We start from the raw sequence: 27148 nt of genomic DNA, 5'->3' as shown, positions 1-27148 counted from the left end.
CATGAAGATATGGAAAATAAGAGAATGGAAGATGGATTGGGCATGTATCTATTTAAATATGTAGATAAAGACAAATATAATAGGAATGGTCAAATCTGCTCCAAACAACCTTATTTTTGTAATATCTAAAATCATGTATGTGATTGCTTTAGGCTAGAGCTACAAAATTTATGGTACCATTTAAACCTTGGAAGAACTTTCTTTAATAAAAGCAGCACATCTGTAGTTATGTTGATGTTCTTCTAAAAGCCAAAATAGCTATGGAATACAGAAGGCATGAGATCCTTCTTTATTATATTCAGCAGGGAAGCACTGCATTTTATACTAAATAGCATCTATCTTCTAAAATTATTAATGAAGTAAGAATGTGGTGATAGCAGCTATGCCATTAAGAGGTCTGACCTGCAAGCCATATTAGTACAGCACATCCCAAAATATATGGGCTTCACAAATTTTTAGTGTGATTATATGGGACACATTGCCAGTGGATCATAGAGCATCCTCAAAAAATGCATTCCACAATCGTGGATATCAGCATCCAATCATTCAGTATAAGATATAAAATGCTGCTAATAATGGCCACTGATTTCATCCCCAAACTCAAACTTTGCTTTCCTGAGATTCTTAGCTGTAGAAGATTCCAGAGAAGTGTACAATCCCATAGTGATGACTATTTAGAAAACACAAGTGGAAACATTAATCTGTACTATGCAATCTGTACTATGCAACTGTAGTGAAAAATAACATCCAAGTATGATTAGGCATGTTCACTAAATCTGTAATCTTTGAAATTAACAGATTGCTTACCAATTCTCTATTTTTTCCCTCACAACTTTAATGCCTAGCACTGAACCTCACCCACTGTATCCAACATGTCAGTTAAACTTGGAGCTCTGGGCCTCCCCTGGTGGCACAGGCCTTTGACTGCCGCACTGTGAAGCTGCCCGTAGTTTCTGTAGCACCGGTTCGACCCCAACCAACAAGGGTCCCACATGGCGCAGCAGACCTCTCCTGTCGTGACCGCTGCTCCCCTCAGCAGTGTATTTCATCAGTCTGCCTGTTCTGTTCCCTGCTCTGTCTCTGGTGAATCCTCTCACCCTCCCACACATCTGGCCTGTACCCGGGTTCTTGTGTAAATGAATAAATAAATCTTTAAAAAAAAATAAGTAAACTTGGAGCTCTGGAAAAAAATAGAGCTGGAATGGAATTCAACCATGTGCCCATAGTCATGTGATACTGAGGGAGCAGGTTAATAGACATATACATGGCACAGTGTCCTAGTCATAAAGCTGTCACTTGCTACCTCCAACCACATAGAATTGCTGTGAGGATTAAATAAGCTGACAACTATAAAGGATTTACCACAGAAGCTACCAATGGAGCATTGCATTATCATTTCAATAATGATCACCTCATCATTAATATCATAATATTTACTGAATCACTGCATTAACTCCAGAATGCCTACTTTCCCACCACAATTAAAGCCAACATGTGCATTCATTTCACATTATGTTGAAAATCAATTATCCCCGGGGGGAAAAGGGCACTCTTAAAAAATGCATCTTATATAGATGGTGAAGTGTTTCTGTGTATGTAGCCCTAGAGAGTGTTTCACCTCCTGGATTGTATTTCTGCTCCCACTATTACTGGGGCCTCTCAAAAAAGCAGGCCCCCATCCCCTACATCTTCCTGGGCACATTCTGCACATATATTTCCTCTTCCAGAAGTACCTTTCTCAGCCCACTTGGCTGTATTTACTTGCCCTTCAAATTTCAACTCAAAAACGACCTCACAGAAAAATTATCTTGACTGTACCACATTACCTTAGCTGAACTCAGTATCCTTCATCCACAAATCTCTGGCATAATTTCCAAGCACTGTGAAACCACTTGCCACATTGTCCTATACTGGTTTGTTAACATTTGGTTCGGCCATTGTTTTTACAAGGATTTATGCATCCTTGTATTCCCAGCACTAAGCATACCGTCTGTCCCATATTAGCTACCAAATACTTCACAGACAGGTAGATGACATCTATTAGACATTCAATTAACCATGGCTAGTTAGGTTAATGGAAAGATGAATAAATGGATAGGACAACAGATGGATAGAAAGATAAGAGAATAAAAAATACATTCATATTGTTAGTTCTTAACCAAGGGTTACCCCGGGACCCACGAACTTGTATGTGTTAAAGGGATTTGGTCATCTGTGTACATAATAACAAAGAAAAACTTTTATTCTGAAAGAACTTTAATAGATCAGTGTGCACAGAGAAGGAAGAAAAGAAAGGGTAATAATTTCCCATAAAACAATTCAAATTACCCATGCCCTTATAAATAAATGCCCAGCCGAACAGGTTTGGTTCTAAGTGAGGGTGCTGAGGCCAAAATGTTTGTCACAAGTCTAGGCACCTTCTGGGGAGGAAATCTAGGAAGGGGGCAAATGGAGCCAGGTAAGTCTGAGATGAAAGAAGCATTAGCAAAGTCCAAATTAAGATAATGGCCATCTGTAATGGCAGGAATGGGCACAGTGCAGGATCTCTATGATCTGAGCAGACAGAGTAAGGAGGGGAGAGTACTGGAGCCCTCAGTGGCTTTTCAGGCTTTTATTGGGATTTACCAGACACATGTCAGGCAGGGGTGCTGGGGAGCTGGGAGGCTGGCAGGCCTCCCAGCCCCCAGCAAGTCTTCACTCTGCACTCTCTGATGGTCTCCGCTTCTCTTGTGGTTCTTCTATTCATTCTGCTGGCATCCTCATGACTCTGCCCTTAAAAGCCCAGTCTCAGCCCAGGTGTACCCACCTACGTATGTATGCCCACACCCTACTCCAGGTGCCCGCCATCAGGCATGCATTCAGGACTGCAGGGGTCCATCATTGATCCTAATGGCGAGAGGGCAGAAAAGCCTGACACTCTTTCACTTACCCTACACTATCATTGTCAGCTTCCCTACCCATCTCTTACTCATGTGTCTTTTTCAAATGTCTCTACATGTCTCCCTTTACATGTCCCCTTCCATGTCTTTTTCCCATGAGTACCAGGGTGCAAGTCCAGTAAAGGAACCGGAGCTCTTTTCTCTTAGAGCTTACCTGCCTCCCATGTTGTATAGCTTCACCTGGGCACTGGACTCCACCCATCCTTAAGTGGTTCAGGGAACATAAATCCCCTTTTATGGAGATGTTTTGTAACATTATGTCTCTGTTAATACATAACGAAAAAAAGAACAATCATGTTACCATCAGACTAGAGTATGATATAAAACTCACTTGCAACATGATTTAAGACAAATTTTAATTTAATTATCTTAGAGTAATAAAAATAGCAGTTGTTTTTGTTGAAGTTGAAATGATTAATGAAATTGTGGACTGGATTCGTGTCCTCCCCTTGCCAAAGCTACTCCCTGGTAGTATGTTAAAGCATTTAGGAATGTACACCGGCTTTTTCAAATCCTCATTTAGTTCTGCAGCTGGCTCAAGCCAGGTTCTGGCACAATCACTTTCATCTGAGAAGTAAAACCATCTTTTAAATTAGAGGGTGCAATGAACTGAGCACCATACCCAGAGGACACAAATGGAAATCATTTAGAGTTGCCTGATCTTTCTTTTCACTCAAAACCTACACAAAACAAGCTAGTTCAGCAAATTGAGGCTATAAATAATATACAACACTTCATCATTTCAGTTACCTCTTTGTACAGCATCCAAGATGCCTACAGGCCTGGATAGAGTAACCTTATTAGAACACCAAGGGGATGGGGTAGCCACTAGCCAGCTAATCACAATACTGTCAAATTGCTACATCAAACGACTATAATTCACTGAATAGGGCAGTTATTAAAATTCCGAGCTCTCTCTGTGATGTGACCAGAATGATAATGGGAATACAGTCAGCCTTCCCTGCAAACAATGAGACACATTAGGAGAGGCGTAGGTTTCACTATCTCCGATATCTATTCCGTGAAGGCTATCCTCCAATAAATAAATAGCATGATGAGTTTCGTGCCTTCTGTGATGTGACAGCATTTGTGCAGAAGAAAATGTCCCAATTCCACAGAAAGCACCAATATAAGTAAAGGTCTTAATGTTCTATAAATCATAGCACAGAACCCTGCACTGAAACCACCTTTCACAATTAAGAAAAGCAACAGCAAATTGGCTAATTAGCATAAGAATGTACAAACACTGTTGTCTCTTAAGTGCCATTATTAAGCATTCTAAATATAGTCATTTAAATTGTAAAATTTACAAATTATTTTCTTTTTACTTATCATACATCTTAGCACCCATGTGACAAATGTTATAATCCTCACTAGGCAGAAAAGCCCTAAGCTAACATAAAATGAACTTTTTATGAAACCTATGAATCTAAAAAAGGAGCAATTGAATTAGACTTGGCACAACCTAAAACACACTTAGATTGGAAAATTACCAAGTGTAACCCAATGGAACTCAGTTATGGTTTAATGAAAAGCATTTAAAACAAGTTTTGAATTAATCTTTCTTCCTGATTACGGAAAAGATACACTTATGGCAAACATAAAACTCCTTAACAATGATTAGAAAATTATTTTGTTCTGAAAACAAATTAGTTAGAACATTACTACCTGAAACCATAATTTCAAATCAGTTAATAATGCTAAACTTTCATACTGTATAACAAGGTTGGTTACAAAAGAAATATCAGAGCATTGTGTTTATTCTGTACTGTTTCTGCTATGGGAAATGGTAATTGTGTGAATTCTTGTTTACTAAAAAAGTACTTACACCAATAAAATTGAATGTCATTATAAAAGTGGTAGCTGATTTTCTTTTTTCCTAAATTCTGCAATATAGGTAAATAAAAGAAATATAAAATATATAAATGAAAAATATATAAATAATCACTAACTCCTCTATTTGGAAAGACATCTTTCAATCTATCAATTATGCCAAAATTCAAACCTGATACTGAGTCCGAGGGCAAGTTAGGGATAATTAGGCAGCTTTAGGGGCAGTGTGTCTAGGCAGGGACTTTAAATTTTCTCAAATTAGACCTCTAAACAAAAGTACACAGGTACCTTGGATGTCACCCTCTCATATCTCCAGATAAAGTGTAACCCACCAACACAAATTGAATTTTACCAAATCTGGGAAAGGCCACTACTAGAAAAGAAAATTAAAGACCAATATCCGTGATGAATGTAGATGCAAAAATTCCCAATAAATGTCTCAATAAAGTATTCAACAGTACAGTAAAAGTGGGACTTAGTCCTAGGGTGTTATTTAACTAAGTAGGTAAAATATCTGTACACTGGAAACTCCATGGCATTGGAGAGAGAAATTAAAGACACAAATAAATGAAAAGTTATCAAGCATTCATGAATCAGAAATAACATTGTCTAAGTATCAGTGCTACCAAAAGTTGCCTATAGTCAATGCTATCCCTATCAAGATTCCATTGGCACTTTTTTTTTTTATAAAAGTTGGAAAAACAACCCTAAAATTTATATGGGACCGAAACAGGATTCTAAATAGTCAAAGGAATTGTGAAAAAGAAGAGCAAAGCAGGAGGTATCGTAATATCAAAACATATTATAAAGCATGAAAACAATATGAAACTAGCATACAAATAGACAGTCGTACCAATAACAAAGAATCAATAGCCCAGAAATATATCCATATGTGTTGTATATCACATGCCTAATGTCTATTTATCATATCACATATATGGTCAACTCATATTTGACAAGAGAGACAAGAACACTTCAATGGAGTGAAGGTAGTTTCTTCAATAAATGCTGCTGGGAAAGGTGGATACAAAATGTGAAAGAAAATATACCATCTATAGAAAAAAATCGACATAGGGAAGACAGGGATGGGGAACAACGTGGAGAGGCGGCCCAATAGACTATGTTGGAACACAATGGGGGATGTGGCATGGTAACATATATCTAAAAAGGTGTGAAAATATACCTCTAGATCATATACAGTGTTGTAAACCAACATTACCTCAATAAAAAATAATACAAAAACAAAATAAACAACAACAAAAAAAGAATGCAGTGTTACTTAATTTTTTTTTTTTTTGGGGGGGGTGAAGTAAATATAAGCTATGACACTCCTAGAAAAAAACATAGGAGGGCTCCTGGTAAATAATTTCTTGGATAAGACAACTAAACTGCATGCAACAAAATAAAAAATAACAAGTGGGACTGCATAAACGAAAAGCTTCTTTAAAAGCAAAAAGAAAAAAACAGTGAAAAGACAATATACAAAATGAGAAAAATGTTTGCAAATTATGTATCTGATAAAGCATGTGTATAATGTCCAACAAATATGAAAACATACACATATCAACTGCAAAAATTTAAAAATGGGCAAAAGGTTAAAAATGGACAAAGGTCCTAAATATCCACTTTTCCAAAGATATAAAAAAGGTCAACAGATATATAAAGGAATGCTCAACATCACTATTCACCAGAGATATACAAATTAAAACAATAGGCTATCACTTCATTGTTCACTTATTTTTCAATAAAACTAGAATATCCTGCTTTCCTCATAAATCTGCCCTGTCTCCTAAATCCCATCTTTTAGTAATGTCCCCATAATCCACTGATTTTTTTCCAAGCAAGAGCTCTGGTGACCCACTTGATTTATTTCTTCCTTCCTTTCTTTCTTTCTAGTATTTCTGTTTATTAATTTAGCAGCATAATTACACCTTCAGATTCAACCAATTTCTGGTTTTTGATCATAAATGAAACACTTTTCTAATAGATATCACTGTATATAGGATAGTAAAAGATTGAAAGCAACCAGTATCAAATTTAAGAAGTACAAGTCTCTTAGAAGATTTGTATATTTTCTATACAATAATAATTTTAATCAATCTATTAAGTTTTCTCAGAAATATTTTCCAAACTCTTCATAATGGATCATAATGTCATTTCTGATCTTGACTTTCCAGTCACCATACCTCTTCCCTATAGTCTATACCGCAGCCATACAAAATTTCTGATTATTCTCTTATTTAGATGCTTTCTTTTCCTTCAGATATTCTGCACTACTGTCTCCTGTGTCTAGAATCCATATTTCCTGCCCTATTTTTTCTAGTTACAGGTTAGAGGTTAGATGTCGATAACTACATAATGAGCTCCTAATTCATTTACCATACTCCTATTATATAATAAGGTGCTATTCTTTTTTTTTCTTAATTTTTTTTGAAAGATTTAATTATTCATACAAGAACCAGGCACAGGCCAGATGTGCAGGAGGGTGAGAGGATTCACCTGAGACAGAGCGGGGAACAGAACAGGCAGACTGATGAAATACACTGCTGAGGGGAGCAGTGGTCGAGACAGGAGAGGTCTGCCTCACCATGTGGGATTCTCACTGGCAGGCGTTGAAGAGGCTGCGGACAGCTTCACAGTGTGGCACTCAACTGCCTGTGCCACCAGGGAAGCCCTATAATAAGGTGCTTTTCAAAGCAGTTACTACTATGTATTTTAGTTGCCTGTGAACTTGTCTGCCACCTAAGACTATGTTCTTTAAGTGAGACACAATGCCTTTTTCTAATTGTGTTTCCAGTGCTTACTGTAGTGCCTCCATCCATATAGATACTTTATCAATACTTGGATGATTGATGTTGGCCAGTAGCCCAGAAACATGTGAGGTAGTAAAGACTTGTAACGATATTTAATGAAATTAAATATGTCTGGAAGTATTGTTATAACAGATACATTGAGAAGTTATGCTGGATTCACACCTTGCTGACTGAGGACTTTCAGCAGTGCCATAGCTCATCATCACGTGATGATAATCATATTTCCTACTGAGGGGAAAACCCTAGTGGTAGCTTCTCCACTTCAAGGAGATTTTTTGAAAAGGAAAGAAACATGATAGTTATATTTTATACATTTTAAATTAAACTAATCAATCCCAAAGATAGCTTGATATATTCTGCTTGCATTTGGTTTTGCAAATAGATCTAAATAAAACAATAATTCTCAATCGTAGTTGTTGATATTATGCCGATTTGGTTGGTAGAGAAATGTATTATAATTATCTCCACTACTTTCATAAAAGATTTAGATCTCATCCATAATCATTGAAAATCTCTGCCCTAAAGGACCAGTGTTAATGAAGGGAGAGTGTCAGATATCCCAACAAAAATATCCAAATGTGCCAACTTGTTGAAAAGCAATGATTTCATGTTTTTTTAATTTTATGGCCAAGTAGAATATAATGAATTCTTGCTATAGAAGTCATGAGTAAAATAGCTGTTATTCTAAAAAGTAAAAATAATAGCCTCTGTGTGTGATAAAATTCAAATTTTCATAGAAAATTCATCATATTGAATATAATTTATAGAATTATCAAATTATAGATTTAAATGTATATTATAGTTAACCACAATACCTAAATCTAATGTAATGCTATGGGCTAATCACTGCTTCCAGTGGTTTTATATATTAACTTCATCTTCATAACTAATTTATGTGCTAGATTATATAATTAGCCATATTTAAATATAAAAATATTAAGGGACAATAAAGTTACTCACGATACATTCCTGGAAGTTGCTGTAAGTTCAAAGCACACTAGGATTGAACCCAGAAATTTTACTAGTGTATGTATCTTAACCTGTACTCTATTCTCCCATATTTTATGTTTAAGGAACTGGTTTTAAAAGATTTAGACAAATTGTTCAAGAACTTCAATATCACTATGTTATTTTGTTTATGTATGTCATTGTGTTTATCTTACTGGTGAATACTTCTAATTCTACTAAATGTTACTACTTCTTTTCAAGCTCTTTAGAAGAGGATTAAAATGATGTGCATCTATACATACAATAAGAGCTCATTCAGCACTAAATATAATATGGAGCATAAAATGTGGTCTGATATTTTAAAATATTTTGACAATTATGTAGATAGCAATAGGAGGACTTTGTGTCAATTCAATTTCTCTACTCAACTAATCAAGCTCAATAGCCTTCATTTATATTACAAAGATGAAGATAACTGTTTCATTGGAAATGCTTTCACAATTGAATTCCATAAAACCTATGTCAAGTGCCCTATTCCTAGTGAGGCCTCCCATATGGATTGGGTAAAAGAGAATACATGGAAAAGTCATTTGATAAAGTGGACAGGTCACTGGCATGAAAGTCAAAAGCCCATTCATAAAGCATCAGGTCAATTATTAATGAAGACAGATATGACTTAGCATTATTTTTTTGAGTCTTGTTTTCCTTACTGGGTAAATATATGAAGCATCTGGAATTGTATTAACAGATTTTTCTCATCTTCTGCCTCTTTCAGGAGAGGTTAAGATGTGGACTGCCATCCCTTCACTTGAATAGCCATCAGACCAGAAGGATTGTCCCAAAATGTTAAGTCCAGTTTCAAACACAGACACTAAACTTGGGGGGGGGGAGGTGGGAAACAAAGTTGATTTCATGGCTCCTCAAAGATTTGAACTGAATCATATATGGGATATGACTCTTTTCACAAAGAGAAAGAGAAAGAGGCAGACATAGAGTTTGATCCAGTGAATGAGTCTGAAGCCAATTATGTAGAAATTCTCACCATGCTCAGGGAAATTCCTTCCTTAAAAATTCTCTAGAGAGCAGGATTTCCTATATCTGAAGCTCTTTCAAACCTAGCAGCCTGGATCCTTGACTCTATTCCTCACCTTCCTTTGCACTTCAGCCTTAATTGATTCTAGTGGTGATTTCATTTACTCCTGATACCTGCCACTTGCTCCAACCTGCATTCTACTTTATCTCTCAAGCCTCCACTAATCCATATTCAGTTTTTCTTGGCTAACTTCAAAGCTCTCTATTCATTTCTGCCCATCTATCACCTGATATATACAACCAGTGCAACCTTTTCCATAGCACCTGATGTGACTGTATTCTCCAACCAGATAGCAAAGCATTCAAACTCATTTTGGTTTCACATGTCACAGAAAAAGTTGCATGGATTAAACATAAGGATATTGCTAATGTGATGATATGCTATAATTCATCAGTTATTAAGGAGCTGCATATGAAATTTAAATATGTATTGGTATATTTGTATTTCCCTTACTTTTTTTTTTTTTTTTGAGAGTAATGTGACTGCTGGCAATTGTGGTTGTGTGATTGATTGTAACTTCTCTGTGGCTCGCTGGGACCTTCCTGAAAATGAAATCGACCATCTTTGAGTGATAATGTCAGTGGGACAGAATGTGTCACTGGATAATGGTCTCCTGCTGCTGCATAAATGCCAAGGCAAGCCAAAAGTATTTATGGGGAAAAAGTTCACACTAAGCTAAGAATTTTATATTGGATGCAAAAGAAACTGAATTTGTGGTCAGCTATTATAGCTAATGCTAAATGTAGATTTAATGAATGTATAAAACAGATACTCAAGGAAGACAGTGATAGTCAAGTGATCAATTCTTATGTAAATCCAATATTCTCGTTTTTAAAAACTTGCATACAAGCAAACCCTAATTAACATTAGTTTCTCAGAAATGAACTACTACCTTAAACATTTTTAACACTTAAGTGATATTATCTTAGATTATTTATAGTACAATTGAAATGAATAGTTCTTTTTAAAGGTTTTATTATTTAATTGAAGAACTGGTGTACAGGCCAGAGGTATGGGGGAGAGGAGTGAGAAGATTCACCAGAGACAGAGTAGGGAGCAGAAGAGTCAGTAGAGACAGGAGAGGTCTCCTGCACCATGTGGGTTAACTCCCTGGCCAGGCATCAAACTCAGGCCTTTATGGTGGGCCTTCTAGTGGTGGCACTGAGATTTTACCTCTAGTCCACCAGGGAGGCCCTGTATAGTTTTTATATGTTAGAAGAAGTTGGATAACTAACTCTCAGACATCTAGAAACTACATTAGTCATTTTATTCCATAATCTAAAAGTTATCTGATATTAATATAAGTGGAACGCAACAATATCTCAAACAAAATGAGTTCATATTAGGTATACTGAAATTTTTAAAATATGCATATTGTAAATATTTAATAAAAACTGTAATTATGACTGAGAAGACATCCTAAATAAAACAGCTGCTTTAAAATGTATGTGGTATATATTGGATAGTAGAGTCACACAATTTTCTTCCCCTGAATTTGGCAAAAAATAAAGTCATACTGCAGCTTTGAATTACACTACAAAAACTTTAAAGATTGCATTTTTTTCTGTAGTGTAAGCAGTAATATGAAATATAGATCCATAACACAGAATATATTGGCCAATGAGAAGTAATGTGTAAGTCTAGGTAACCATTTCCTCAGAACACCCTGGAGAAGAAATTGCCCTGAAATGTATCCATATAGTAGCCCATTCTGAGCCTTTTGCTGGTGGCAGTCATTAAGAAGAAATTGATGTAATTTGTAACCAAAAATATATGGAAATATAAAAAAGCTATTTTGTGAACTGTCAGAAAGAGGTTAGTGGAAGTTAAAAGTAATAATATCCGTATACATGTACCCACATCTCTGAGAGGTCTAAAACACCAATATTTTCAGCCTAGAAACTCACTGTAACTCTAGTATCTACATTGCCCCTGGGGATTTGATGACGATTAGAAATGTAATAGGAAATAAACATTTCATATCTGTGCTTTTTTTGTGAAAGCCTTTTTGTATAATAATGTTTTGGTATCTGGAAAAGCACAAAGTTATCATGAAGACTATTTTCTAAATCTTCCTCAGTGAACTCGATGCTAAAAATTTATTTGGCATATCAGAATCAGACACCTCTTATTTATGCAGGTCAACAAAGGGAATGAAATGACTAAATGATTTAAAAATCATAGTTAAAGAAATTACCAAAATTGGAATGAATAAAAACATTTTTTAAAATGGCAGGCAATCACTAAGATGATCATTTCCTGTTCTATTTATGAACTTAATGAAAAAATAATTTTGTACATTCATTTTAAAATGTTTTTAAAAACTATTTATTTTAGGTAAAAAGCTAAAAATCAATTTACTGCCTAGTGTCTTAGTTGAGTTCTCCCTTTACATGACAGGATTTGACTTGGATAGAATCTCATTCTCACCTGCTTATTATGTTGCTAGAGCCTTACTTTTCCACCACTAGGCATGCATGACTGGGTATTAGAGCTCATACTCACACACATTCTTTGTTATTTAATTGGTGATTGCTTTGTTCTCAAAAGGGCTGTTATATAAGAAAATGCACACAAGAGCCAGGCTCAAAATAGTCCAATGATCACAATTTAAAGACAGAAAGGAGACTGTAGCAGTAGATCCACTGTGAATACTACTGATGACTTCATGGTTCCAACACTGGACAACCTTATCAGTGGGTTAACATTATGAAACATATAATTTTGGTATTTATGATATGGTTGTGCTATTTTGTTCACACAGATAGGAAATGAAACCATTTATCTATGATTTTGATTTATTTTCATAGGTTTTAAGGAGATTCTCTTATCCAGAGCTACCCTACCCACTACCATGCCAGCCTAAAATTTATCTTTTCCTTTTTTCCTAATGAGTTGTACTTTTTAATGTATAATTTAGTTTTCCCTCAAATTTTCTTGATTTGCCACTTGTTTACATAACTATAATTATTAACCATTAAATAAGGAGTACAAATTCACACCTCATGTAAACCATTTAAGTTACTGTGTTCACTCTGTAAATTGTTTTAGGTAATATGAACATTTTAACAAAGTTTATTCTTTCAATCCCCCAAACATGGGATATCTTTCCATTTCTTTGTCTTCTTTAATTTCCTTTGACAGTTTCTTGTAAATTTCAGTGTGTAGGTCCTTCAATGACTTTTAAGTTTACTCCCAGATTTCATCCATATTAATACAATTATAAATAGGATTTTTATCTTTAATGCTCTTTCTTCTAATTCATTTGTTGCCTATAGAAATACAACAGATTTTTATGTATTGACTCTGTATCCCACCACTTAACTATAAAATATTAACTTATCATTTCTAATAGATTTATGATAGTCTTTTCTGATTTTCTATGTATAATGTCATCTGCAAATAATGTCATCTGCAAATTTCACCTCTTATTTTTTCCAGTTTGGTTTTCTTTTATGTCTTTTTCTTGCCAAGTTGCTCTGGCTAGGTCTTCTAATAGTATGTTAAACAGCAGTGGTGAAAAGTGGACAACCTAGTTATGTTACTGATCTTATAAGAATTTTTTTCCAAATGTATGATGTTGGCTGTGGGTTTGTCCTACAAGATTTTATTGTGTTGGGAAATGTTCTTTTTATTTCCATTTTATTGAGAGTTTATCATAAATGGCTATTGAATATTATCAATGTTTCCAGCAATTATTTAAAGTTATATAATTTGTATTTTTTAAATAAGGTAAATGATTGATTTGTCTATGTTAAACCAACGTTGCATCCCTAGAATCAATCCCACTTCTTCTCATAATGCATGATTCTATTAATATATGTTGGATACACCATGGAATATTACTCAGCATTCAAAAAAGATAAACACATGCAATTTGCAGCAACATGGATGGTGCTGGAAGGGATCATGCTCAGTGAAATAAGCCAGAAAGAAAAAGAAAAATACCAGATAGTCTCAATCTTAGCAGGAATCTAGAAAACTTAAATAAGGGACCAGGAAACAGAATAACTATAAGAAAGTAAAAATCAAAATCAACAAACAACTATGAACCAGAGACACTTTATGGGAGGTGGGGGGTCGGGAGGGGAGGGATTGGGGTCAAAATAAGAGGGTCGCAATTGTATGGGGAATGTAAAAATAAAATTTATAATAAAAAATAAGAAATCATCTAAGGAATAAAAAAAATAAACTGGTAAACATTAAAAAAATATATGTTGGATATAATATAAGACTACATTGCTGGATTCAACTTGTCCAGATTTTGGTGGGAAATCTCGCATCTATGTTCATCAGAGATATCTGTCTATAGTTTACTTTTTTGTGAGGTCCTTGTCTTATTGTAGGGTCAAGGTAAGTTTATCACTGTGAAATACATTTGTGAGCTGTCCCCCTTCCTAATTTTTTAAAGAATTTGAGAAGTATAGTTGTTAGACCTTTTTTGAAGATTTGGTAGAATTCACTTGTAAAACTATCTCTGTATTTTTTTTTCCTTAGGGAGACATTGATTCTTCTTTGTGATCATTCCATTTAAACTACCTTTTTCATCCTGGTTCAGTCTTGGAAGGTTGTATGATTCTAAAAATATGTCCATTTCTTTCAGGTAGTCCAGTTTGTTTCCACATACACCTTCATAGTTGTCCCATACAATCCTTTGTATTACTGCAGTATCTGTTATAATATCACTTCTTTCACTTTTGATTCTTTTTATTTGGGTTTTCCTCTTCTTTCCTAGTGAGCTTAGCTAAAGTTTTATCACTTTTATTAATCATTTCTTTTCAAAATCAGCTCTCGGTTTCATTGATTGTCTTTTTAATTATTGATATTTATTGCCTCTTTGATTTTTAATATTTCCTTCCTTCTACTAAATTTTGGTTTCTTTTAGTCTTTTTTTTTCTAGTTCTTCAAATGTAAAGTTAATTTATTTGAGAAATTTCTTGTTTATTTATGTGGAGCTGTAATGCTGTGTATTTCCCTTGTAATATATTTTGTGTATCCCACTGGATCTGGTAACTTATCTCTTCATTTGCATTAATATCCAGATAATTTCTTATTTGATTTCTTTGATTTTGTTCATTTAGGAATATACAAAATCATTTGTTTAGTCTCCACATGATTGGGTTTTTTTTCAGGTTTATTTTTTGTGGTTGATTACTAGCTTTATGCTACTATGATCTGAAAAGATGCTTGATATATTCTCAATTTTGATATATTTTTGAGACATGTTTGGTATCCCAGCATATGATCTACACTTGAGAAAATGTAACAGGCGCTTGAGAAGAATATGTATTCATTTATTTAGGGATGGAAGACTCCAAGATATCTATTCATCCCATTTGATCTGTAGTTTCATTAAAGGTCATTATTTCCTTGTTTGCTTCCTGTCTGCATGATCTATCCATTGATGTAAGTGGTATGATAAGATCTCCTACTATTATTCTGTTGCTGTTAATGTTTTGCTTCAGTTCTGTTCACAGTTGTATATATTTTGGCGCACTTCTGCTGGATGTGTAAATATCGATTACAGTTATATATTCTTGATGAATTGTTCCCTTGAAATTTATGTAGTGTCTGTCTTTGTTCCTAATTGCCTGTTATTTTTTTTTTTGCTAAAAAGTCCAGTTTATCAGCTATGAGAATTATATTGTCTTTAGATCTGAAGTGAGCTTCTTCTATACATAATATAGGCAGATCATGCCATGTTTCTTTATTCAAGATCCCATTCTGTGTCTTAATTAATGAGTTCAGATCATCCACGTCTAATATGATTACTGATATATGAGACTTATTTTGGGTTTTTTTATTGTTTAATCTTTCTATTGTTTCAATATCCATGTGTTTTATCTGCCTTTTGATTTAGATTGCATTCCATGGTAATTCTCAGTTTCTAATTTCTTCTTCTTCTTCACTCCCTCCCTCCCAACTCATCAAAATTATTCTTGTTTTTACTTATTATTTGATATTAATTTTATTACCCTGTTTACATTGTCTGTGTATGTTTAAAGGTTTATTTATTTATGCATACAAGAACTGAGGTGTAGGGACCTCCCTGGTGACACAAGGGTTTAAGATACAACCTATGAAGCTATCTGCAGCCACTGCAGCAAGAGTTCGATCCCCAGCCAGGGAGATACCTACATGGTGCAGCAGACCTCTTCTGACTTGCCCCTGCTCCCCTCAGCAGTGTATTTCAGTTAATCTGCCTGTTCTGTTCCCCACTCTGTCTCTGGTGAATCCTCTCAGCCCCTACACCTCTGGCCTGTACTCCAGTTCTTATATGAATCAATATTAAAAAAACTGGGGTGTAGGCCAGAGGTATGGGGGGTTTGAGGATTCACCAGAGACAAAGTGGGGAGCAGAACAGGAGGATCTACTGAAACACACTGCTGAAGGGAGCAGGAGAGGTCCTCTGTGCCATGTGGGTAGCTCCCTGGCCTGGATTGAACTCAAGCCCCAGTGGCTGGCAATAGGTTGGCAGCACTGAGACTTAACCCCTGCACCTCTAGAGAGGCCTCGTTTCTTTTTACATAGAGTGCCATTCAACTTTTTTTTTTTTTTTTTTTTTGGTATGACACGTCTGGTGGTGTTAAACTCCAATAGCTCTTGTTTGTCTGGAAGAGTTTTTATTTCTCTATCATATTTGAATGAAAACTTTGTACAACAGAGTATGCCTGGTTGGCAGTTCTTAATCCTTTAGACTCATAAATATGTCATTTTAGTCTCTTCTAGTTTGAATGTATCGACTTAGAAACCAGATGAAAATCTGACTAAGGTCCCTTTGTATGCTACATATCTTTCCCCCCTAGCAATCATTAATATAATTTTATTGTTGACTTTTGATAATTTAACAATGTGTATCTCAGTAAAGGTTTACTGCATTTAGAAATTAGGGTATTCTTTTGGCTTACTGGCCATCCATATTCAATGCATTCTTTAGCCTTGGGAAATTCTCAGATATCATTTCTTTAAATGGGGTAACTGCTCCTTTCTCTCTTCATCTTCTGTAATACCTATTATCCTTGTGTTTCCTCTTGATATTTCTCATCATTTTTTTCATTTATCCTAAATTTTCTTTTCCCTATCTTGTTCCAGTTTGTTCATTTGTATATTTGTTTCTTCAATTTCTGAAACTCTACTTTGTGAAAAACTCTTTTTGTTCTGGATCTCTCTTTTTAAAGTCCAGCCCTTGCCTTTCTGTGTTTGATTGACCTTCTAGGAGCTCATTGAGTTTTCTTGAAGTTACTATTCTGATATCTTTGTTAGATCCTTGAGTTATGTCTCCTTTATAGGGGTCTCTGGATTTCTATTCTTCTCTTTCAGCTTTTCCATCTGGTATTCAGATGTTCTTTGTCTCCTGGGCACATGTGTGCCATATTTGCTTTTTCCACTTGGGGCAGTGTTACTTTAATTTTGTTTATATGTCTTTGCCTTACTTGGCAACAGGTGATGGAGAGAGGGGATATTAGAGTCCAAAGACTTGGTGAGGAGTGGGGAGTATTCTAGGCATAGAGATTTATATTACCTTTTCATTCTTATTCTGAAAGCAAATGCTTTCACAGAGCCCAAATTTCCAGGCCCCACCTTCTTGCTGCTCCTCTTTGTGGTGTGGTATACAATGTACAGCAGGGCTCTCTCACAGATCTCCCATAATTGCTGATGAGGCATCTTCACCACCCAGTAAATGTGGTTGAACCAACAGTCCTCTAGCATTGGCATACCAGTAGGTCTGCATCACCCACTCACTAAAAAAAAAAAAAAAAAAAAAAAAAAACTTGAGTATGATTCACAGGCTCACATAGTCTGTGTCCAGATCCCAGCCTGTTCAGGTGACCAAAATGACCACAGCATGGCCACAACTTCATCATTCTTTCCCTGTTCTGTCCCAGCAATAATCCACCAACTTCAAAATAAAATATTCACATTTCAGTTCCCCATCACTGCAATGAACTTGTGAAATTTCTTGCTAGCAAAACCTAATTTTTCTATTAGTGGTATTTCTGTTGTGTTATTTGGAGGAGAGGTTTATTAGAACCTCCCTATTTCGAAATGTTGTGTGTGGTATCTTTCATTTCTTAAGTGACTGTCAGAAATCATAAGAAATTTTATGAAGACTACTGTTATGCATAATTTACTATACTGCAATTTTACTATTCTGGAACTTGAATGAACAATTACTCATTTGAAATAAAATGTCCAAATAAATTAAAAGAATAATTATGATTTTTAACACCATTCACCCACTTTTAGGGCATAGCACTGTTAAATTATGAATCAGAATACTCACCAATGTCAAATGTATAACTAATAGCATAAATCAAGTTCAATAAGCTTTGGAAATAAGATGGAGTTTCACTTGTTTAAAGTGTTCTCCTGTTGTAAGACAAGTTTCTGCAAAGAAATGTTGACCCTTTCAAAGTATTAGGTGCATTTAAAATAATATTTTATAAGGATAGATAGACTAGATATAAAATATATCATTAAAACATACCTGACTTGCATTCAGGGCACAGTATTTGTACAATGGCCATCCTTGCCCACATGTAAAATGACTAGGGATTTCAGTGGTTAGATTTAAAAAGTGTAGGAAAGATATTCATTGACCTGTCACTAATGATAGAGATTAATGAATCATTCTTTTAGGTTAAACATTTCCTGCTTCTCTAAGTCCTCTTTCAGAATGTAAATAACTCTGTAGAGAGCAATATTAAATTAGTAATACTAATCTTTTTACTTGACCAGATATTTTTCTTTTTGACATGAGCTATTAAGGGTAGCTTGGAAATTCTATCCATTGACCCTAGGGATTGGTAAGAAATGAGTAAAGGAATGAGCAGCAAATAATGTAGAGTGGATAAAGATGAAAGGAGGCACAGAATTGTAAGGCAATTGTAAAGCTGAACCTCACAAATTCAAGTTTTTGTCATTAATAGTTCTCTTGGGTATTAGTGTTGCTCATTTCAATTTTGTACACTATGTATTCTAAAACTATATCTACGATTTCTCAGGATTTTTTTCCTATTCTAGGTGTTTTTTTTTTTAAATAAAAGTATGGCCAACAAGTATTAAAATAATAATGTTTATGCAGGACATAATTCCAGATGTTAGAAAGGATTATTCATTAACTATTCTAAAACTTGTTCCTTGCAGAAACAGGTTTATCAGGAAATATCATACCGGAAAGTTCCTGTTATATACTAATAAGTTAATTAATATAGAATCATTTTTGCATGATGAAAAATTAAATCAACATTAATAAAATACTATTACCTAGTGTTTAATACATAGTTAATTTGAACCCATTATTATTTTTATATTTTATGTTTTTTTGATATGGTTATGTGAAATTTTCTATTAATTTAATATTAAAATTATTTAAAACTATTCAGCCTCATGCAGCAATGAATTAATCCCTATGTCAGTGTAAACTTGATAGACCTTTTAAATAACAGGCTTTCTGTTAGTTGTGCCTTGTGGATTTCTACACTTCAACTACATATTCTAACACTTATACTAAAGTCAAGCTGTTTCCATCTGTTTAGGATACACATTGCATCGCTTAGTAGTACAAAAAGAGCAGTTTTTCTTAGACTCCTGGGACAAAAATCACACAGAATTCATAAGAGATCCAACACATAAAATTTCATTTCCTGAGTAGAAGTGCTGCAATGCCATGTAGCATAAACTATTACTCTTTTTCATTGTGTTTATAATAAGAAAGTCAAGCAGCCATACCCTTCAGGGCTGGACACCTCATCACTTCACTTGAATGCAGTCACAGCACTCAGCCTTGGCATGTGGAGTTAATTACTCTGGTCATTGCAACACTTAACACCAGAATGGCCCTATTTATGACTCTTTGTACTGTGTTTGATGATGAAATAAATTCTTTTACCACCTACACTCTCTAGGACTTTGAATACAGCAATGGTTCTGTCATGCTGGAGGACAGTTCAGCTGCCATCTTACAGGACACTTGTCTTCCCAGGTGACCACAGAGAGACTGGCAAGTCTTCAGTCAGAATGTCATCCTTCCAGTTCAGTTGGCTTCAAAATTCAAAAGGTTATGGCTTCAGTGAGAATTTCAGCATTGTGGTAGCTCCAGCAACAACTTGTGGACCTGTCATCCAGGAAGCTGGGTCATTACAGGAGCAGCTTCTACAAGAATTGTGTATCCGTGAAAACATGACACCAAGCAGTTCTGCATGCACAGCAACACTGGTGACTTATCTGTCGACTTGCAGGAGCTCAGGCTTATTAAAATTCCCAGGAATCATTCACTGGCAAAGAGTATATTTAACCCTTTCAAAAAGTATTTTTCAAACTACAACCTCATAGTAAAATTTTTTTATACAGCAACAGAATGAGTGCTTAGGAAGAGGAGGCAAAAATATAAAGTAGATGAAAATTTTATTTGGCATGCACTATTCCCCATTTTTATTATCTCCATTTCCCCTAGACTCTAGTTCTTTCTGCTATCATCCCTGGATATTCGTGATCTCAATAATGTGAAGAACTAATTGACTTTCAAATATTAATGACTTAATTGTGTTGTGATATACTGAAAGATATATGTAGATTCCTAGGCTCCTCTTTCTAACATTTTTAAGTTGTTGCTACTTTAAATGGCTCTAGTATAGCCAATAAATGGTTTTTAAAGGGAAATGGATATAAGAAGGAAAAACGATAGGAGAAGAGGGAAGTAAGAAAGGAATGAAGAATGAGGAATGCCAGGATAGAGATAATAATTATAGGATCTAAAGCTGGAATATTGGCTTTGAACTGTATGCTTCAACTGTGGGCAAGTTATTAAATCTCTAAACCTCAGTTCATGTCCCAGTATATATAAATTTATTTTTTTTCCAATTCTATTTGAGTGATCTTGGTTTCATTCATCAGAAAGATTCTAGCCATAAATATGATTTATACAGAGAGGTAAATTTAACTTTCAAATAGGGTTTATAGATTATTTTGATTATAAAACCAAAAAATATAGATACTCATGTCTGTACTAGATTACCATATCAATAATTACCTGCAATATTAACCAAGATTTAGAGAGAGTTAAGTTAAAGGGTATTTTCTTTTTATTTTTAGTTATGGAAAAAGAGAATAACTACAAGAAAATTAGAAGAGACAAATGTATCTGTTCAAGTTAACACCATATAGGAATTCAAAATATTTTACATATTATATTATTTGAAGTAGCTATTTAAAATAAGCTACTTAAATCAGAGAAGAAATATAACTCTATATCAAATAGATTGCACAAGAGAAGTGATGAGCATAGCTTAAGGAAGTTATTAAAAGCATTAATCTAAGGGATAAAGAATAGAGAAAGAAAATGTGTTGAGAAGAGTGATAAAAAAGGAGGACAGTCATGTTTATAGTTTTTCATTGTCTTTCAAACAATATTTTAGAATATGAACTCAGTTATTATAGTTGATTATACTATTTTCCATCAACTATTTAATCCCACTCCATTTATAAAGAGTTTGGCCATATGACTTGTTTAAGCCAGTAGAATGTGTGTGCTATCTCTAAGGTTAATCTTTAACAAGTGTAATATCTTTTACTCTACTCTTTTGATAGTGACTTTAACCTTCAAATATTAAGAGTTTTTTTTTTCCCATTATATATCAAAAAATCTCATGTCTATATATGTATAAGATCTAGATTAATATATGTCTTTTTTTAGATTCTCTTATATAATATTCAGGGCAACAACTATTTGGAATTTTGTTCTTCAAGAGCCCTTTCTTTCATGTTAACTCAGGAATACATTTTAAACAATATTTTTAAATATTTGATCTTGCATTTTAATTGTTGCAACTGGAAAGGACTTTCAGGTTATCTGCTGTACTATACAACAAATTAGAGAGTTCACTCTTTTCTACCTGAAAATATAGCATGTTGAGTTAGGGCTCAGACACTTTAATTAAACTGATAGATGTGAATCCTAGTTTTACCAGCTATAAGCAGTGCAATTTTGAGTGAGTTATTTAATGTCTCTGTACCTGTGTATATTTATTTTAGCCCTAGAAGAGTAATTTGTAAGGTGTTTTAAAGTCTACCTAAACAATCTACTTAAACTATTTCTGGTACAGGGCCTCCCGGGTGGAGCAGCGGTTGAGTGCTGAGTTGTGAAGCTGCCCGCAGCCTCTGCAGCGCCATTCGATCCCGGGCTGCTCCCCAGCCACCAGAGGGTCCCACCTGGCACCAGACCTCTCCTGTCGCCCACTGCTCCCCTCAGCAGTGTACTTCGGTCCTTCTGCCTGCTCTGCTCCCCACTCTGGTTCTAGTGAGCTCTCTCCCCTCCTGCGCATCTGACTGTACCCAGATTTTTTAACTTATTTTCAAATCTTTTGTCATAGAGATTGTTTTATTCATCTTTATATATATTCTTACTTGTTCACATAGATTACTAAATTGGTGAATGAATGGTTGAATGAATAGATTGTCTTTTTACTCCAGAAGAAATGAATCACTCAATCAACTAGAAGGATGCATTGAAAATTAAGGCATAACTAATTATTAAGGCAATAAAAAAGTTTCTAACAGCAAGGAGAAAACTGATGTCAAATTTTTCTCTCTGTTAATTAAAGGATTGTAACATTTTAGAAGACCACTAAAACCCCAATAATGTTTGCATTTTATTTTTCTATGTAGCTATAAACCAAGATGTGAGTATTCTGTCAGTCAGTAGAATTTTATTTACAGTGTCTATTTTGGAGAAAAAGAGATAGTATCATTTGAAAAAGAAAAATATTATTAGCCTTCATCAAAGCATCCTATTATAAACTAGCAATTTCTCTAAAAATACAAATCTCACTCAATTACTGATATCTTATCTACTAAGATATTTGTATTTCTTGAAAGAAAAAAAAACAAAATTTCTGTAAAACAATCATTCCTAAGTGAAATAATGACAGAGTAGCTAAAAGATAATGACAAAAATCCTGAATGATAGGTTCCAAAATTCAATACCTATTTTTTCCTGCAGTAACTTATTTTTGGAAGTTCTAATGCTTTGTAGGATATAGATATTTTTATCTTACCATTCATTAAACAGGAAGTGCAGATAGTTTGTTCATTGTTTGTATCAAAGGTTGACCTTTATACTGCTTAGATTGTCCTACTGCCATATTTGTGTCCTCACACTAATTTGCTATCCATCTCCAGATATACTTGTATCACAGCTTTCAAAATATTTTTGAAGACTTCCTCTACTCTGAATACTCCAGTGGCTCACAATAATGCATTTGTCACTTCTAGTTTTATATTTAACACATATACATACACACACCTATGGCAGTGCCTTTGGCATGATCATTGTGAAAAGCATTTAATTTCAAGGTGTGGCCGTGCATGTGCACAAACTACTATCAGTATGCTTCTAAAGGACAATGAAAATTACCAACAACAAATAAATTATTATTAAATTAAACAGTCCTTTTCTGAAGATGTCTTTTAGAGAGTACTTTCTATTAGGAAACACAGAAAATGGAACTAGACCACTCCTTCATAATCCACAGGTCAAGTAATAATAAGTCATAATCCACTGGTGCCCCAAAACAGATGCATACTAAACATCAAAAATTCTCTCACACATTCTCAAAAAGCAATGAGCTGAAAGATGTCATATTCTATTATGTGGCAGATGTGTTCCCACTCATCAGAAGCAGCATGGAACTTTTTTTTTTTCAACTTAGCAATTTTTCTATTTACTTCAATTTAAACTTTGCAATACCTCCTGAGATTAGCAAGCTTTTTCTAAAGGGAAGAAAATTAACATGCTTACAGAGCAAGTTTTCCTAAGCTATCACAGAACTAAAGGCAGCTGCCAACTCCTCTGTAACAAAAACAGAAGGAGAATGGGGTGGGGGAGGGCGATCTTATATTCTGTTAGCACCTTCCCTTTTAAACATAAAAACCTTAAATATCAGAACAGACAACAATGAAGGTGACACTTCAAAAAAACCAAAGGAGGTAAGATCCGGAATAGTTTTGTGTGAACTATCCATTTAATGCATATTTAGTCCAGACTAATGAAAATATCAGGTTATCATGACACGATTTCCCAAGTTTCTCAAATTTTCATTTTAAAGAAATTTGAGAAATATGCAGCCCCTAAGAAAAAGCAATAATTTTTTCTGTACATTGCTTAAAAAATTAAGGGCATCCGTAATACTAAATGTTTAATAGTTGGTATTGCTTCCTACTAATTGCTCAGAATAATTAATCTGTTTATTTGTCAATAATATCACCTTTATTTTTACTCTTATTTTCAACCCTCCTAGCTTAGTTGCAAAAGCTCAAGATTCTAGTCAGTTATAATTTATGACATTTCAGCTGAATATTTTTTTTTAATTCTTTGTTCCTACAGTTTATTCACCAAAAGCATTTGCAATTAGTCTTTTTAGACAGGACATCTGAATTCCAGATATAATTTTTATTAATATCAGTCATTATGTGGAGAAAGGAGAGTGTTAGACAATTTGTACCAATACATTTGCCAAACTAATGACATAAATGATAACATAAAGATACTCTATGTTACGCAATAAGATTACAGGACAAATTGTTCCAAGTGTATTAAAACAATTACTGAAAAATGACCAATAATCCATGAAATCCACATTAAATTTAAATGAAGTTCCTGTGATATAGTCACTATAAGGAATACTCAAAAATTCTATGTCATATGCAAAATGAACATGAACTTTCTTAAAATAAGCCTTCATATTACTAAAGAAATTTATCACTTTTTTGTCTGTCCACAATACTTAGTTGTTTACTTATCAAGGGGAAATATTTTTTAGCCCAAATATCATGGTTCATAACTCAGGAACACAGGCAATGATAAACTTCCATGCACGTCAAACCAAAGAAATCCTTTATGTTTCAAGATCACTTTTCTGTCTGAAAGATTCCAGCCTCCCTCAACCCTCAAAGTCATTCATGGGATCATCATTTCTGTAGAAATCTGCATATGTCTTATTTTTTGGGTTCAATTACAGCAAACTTAGGGAAAGCTGCAACCCCCAGGGATACAACGATGCTCCAACAATATGAAATCGCAGACACTGGCCCAGAAGGCCTCACATTGAGGGTTTGACAAAGCACTGGAGTCATGGTAGTTATTCCCCTCAATAGGGAGGTCCTTCCATGCTGAAGGAGATATGGAGTGTCTACTAAAAATATTTAAATGTCCAAATCATTAGCCCCTTAACATATAAAAAAATAAAATTCTAAAATTTACTTAACATACCAAAAAAAATCCGAAAAATATTCCCTACAAAAATTGTCTCTCAAGAGTGTTATTTCCGTACATGTGCACTAGAATGGAAATGTATGAGTCTTTTCATAAGCTTAACAAAGTCTTTATGTGTGTTATGAATACAGATGTGCATTCTGTGTAAAAGGTGAGCCTGAGACTGGGAACTGTTAGAGAACTGTTTCCATTTTTTAAAATTTGTGACTATAAATGAACATATTGTTTATATTTCTTTTCCCTTAAGCATTTATATTTTTGAAGATATTTTTTTGGAAGAAAAAAAATCACAGGAAACTATCATAGACAATATATACTCATTGATACTCAAGAGAGGAAGGAATTACTCTACTTTGGACATTTTTGTATTTTATTTTGAAGTGAAGGACTTGGAGATACATGCTATCATCCACACTTTGTATAAATATAGTGACATTCTATATATATCATATATGTTAGAAATATTATAAAACATCATCAAAATTTAACTACTGTGATTTATAATATGTGTAGATGCCAGTTTTAAATTTGCCATATGAATTTGACCTGACTTTATAATATATATATGGAAATGTCAAATTCAAAGTAATTAACTCTCATTTAACATGTAATATAAAACATAACATGAACAATTTTACTTTAGCCCAATTCCTATCATCTATCAATACGTAACAAACATCTTGAACACAGTGACATAAAATGACTAAAAGCATTTATTTTGTTCACAAATCTGCAGTGTGGTCAAGATCTAATGGGAAAGTTCATCTCTGCTCCATGTATCATCAATTAGAGCAGAGTAAAGGGCAGAAGCAACTATTGACTGGATTTAGAGTCACCTAATGTTACAAGTTGGTGAAGTATAATATAGCCTATGGGTCACCTGCTGCTGTTTACTAAGAAGGAACAAACTTTATGAAAGGGAAAAGTGAAGTGAGAGTTGAGAATTCCATTTGACCATGTCAAGATTCATTTGCTGTTACATATTAAAGTTGAAGATGGCAAAAAGAAAGTTATACATATTCACAGAAGTTTTCAAGATGCTAAAAAAAGGAATGAAGATAAATTTTATACCATCTGTCATCAAATATTCTCCATTGTGCATTGCTTAAAAATGCACTGGAATGAAAATGAGAGTTCTGGAACACTCCTGGATTTAAGAGCCTCTGATGACCTCTCATCTCTCAGAGTTCCTACCCAGTAGAGAGAAAGACATAATTCTTACCAAGAGCTATAGCAAGTGGTAATGTTAGAAAGAAACAGAATTAAATGAGATGAGATTTTGGAAATATTGTCTAACTCCTTTCTTCCCCAGAAGCTAGGTTTGATCAATAAACAATATACAGAAAATTTCTACAAACATCCCATCTAATTTGGTATCAAGTAGACTAAAAGTGTAAGACTGACTGCAAAGAAAAGATTAGAAAACTCTTCATGAGCAGAGTTTTCTTATCAACCTGAGAGAAGCCAGAATAAAGAAAATCCCAAGATCTAATTCCAGCAGTGAATTCAAATTAAGTAAAAGGCAAGACTGACAAGGAGTGAAAGAATCCTTCTGGGTTTAAAAAAGTGAGCTGGATTTGCAGCAACATGGATGGAACTGTAGAAGATAATACAGAGGAAAATAAGTCAGGAGAAAGACAAATACCAGATGGTCTCACTGATATCTGAATATAGAGAAACACAACAAAGATTCCGCCAGAACCAAACCAATAATAAACTCTTAACACCTGTCTGCAAATATGAGGCAACCAGAGGAGGAGGGAGTAGGGAGGAAAGGGGCACAATGGAACACAGTGGAAAGCAGAGGCACTGGTGGTGGGTGGACAGGCTCTGAAAGCATACACTTGTAGAGGTTCGAACCTATAATCCCCATAGCACCAACAAAGACGTAGCCAACTTTACCTCAACAAAATAATTTTTGGAAAAAAAAAAGAGATTGTTTTGTGGAACTCAAGCAATGTTTCAAAGTATTTAGTCAACCAGAAGACTTTAATTTAATATATGTTATGAATATCTTTAAATTTTATATATCTGGAAAAAAAATGAGATATAAGAAAAGATCCCTGGTAGAGCTCATGAGGGTCCACATTAGCTACTACAAATTAATAATCCTTGGGCACTCCCTTGATGTTTCCTGTGCTTTCTCTCTTTATTCAGGAAGATAATGAGAACAAACCCTGCAGAGTGGCAGGTGGAGATGGGCACAGGCACTCATGCCTCGCTATCTCTGAAATTTCCTTCTAAATGGGTT

This window comes from Talpa europaea (genome assembly GCF_964194135.1).
Source record: "Talpa europaea genome assembly, chromosome: 13".
Taxonomy (NCBI): domain Eukaryota; kingdom Metazoa; phylum Chordata; class Mammalia; order Eulipotyphla; family Talpidae; genus Talpa; species Talpa europaea.
The sequence above is the reverse complement of the archived record's forward strand: the minus strand, read 5'-3'. Positions refer to the sequence as shown.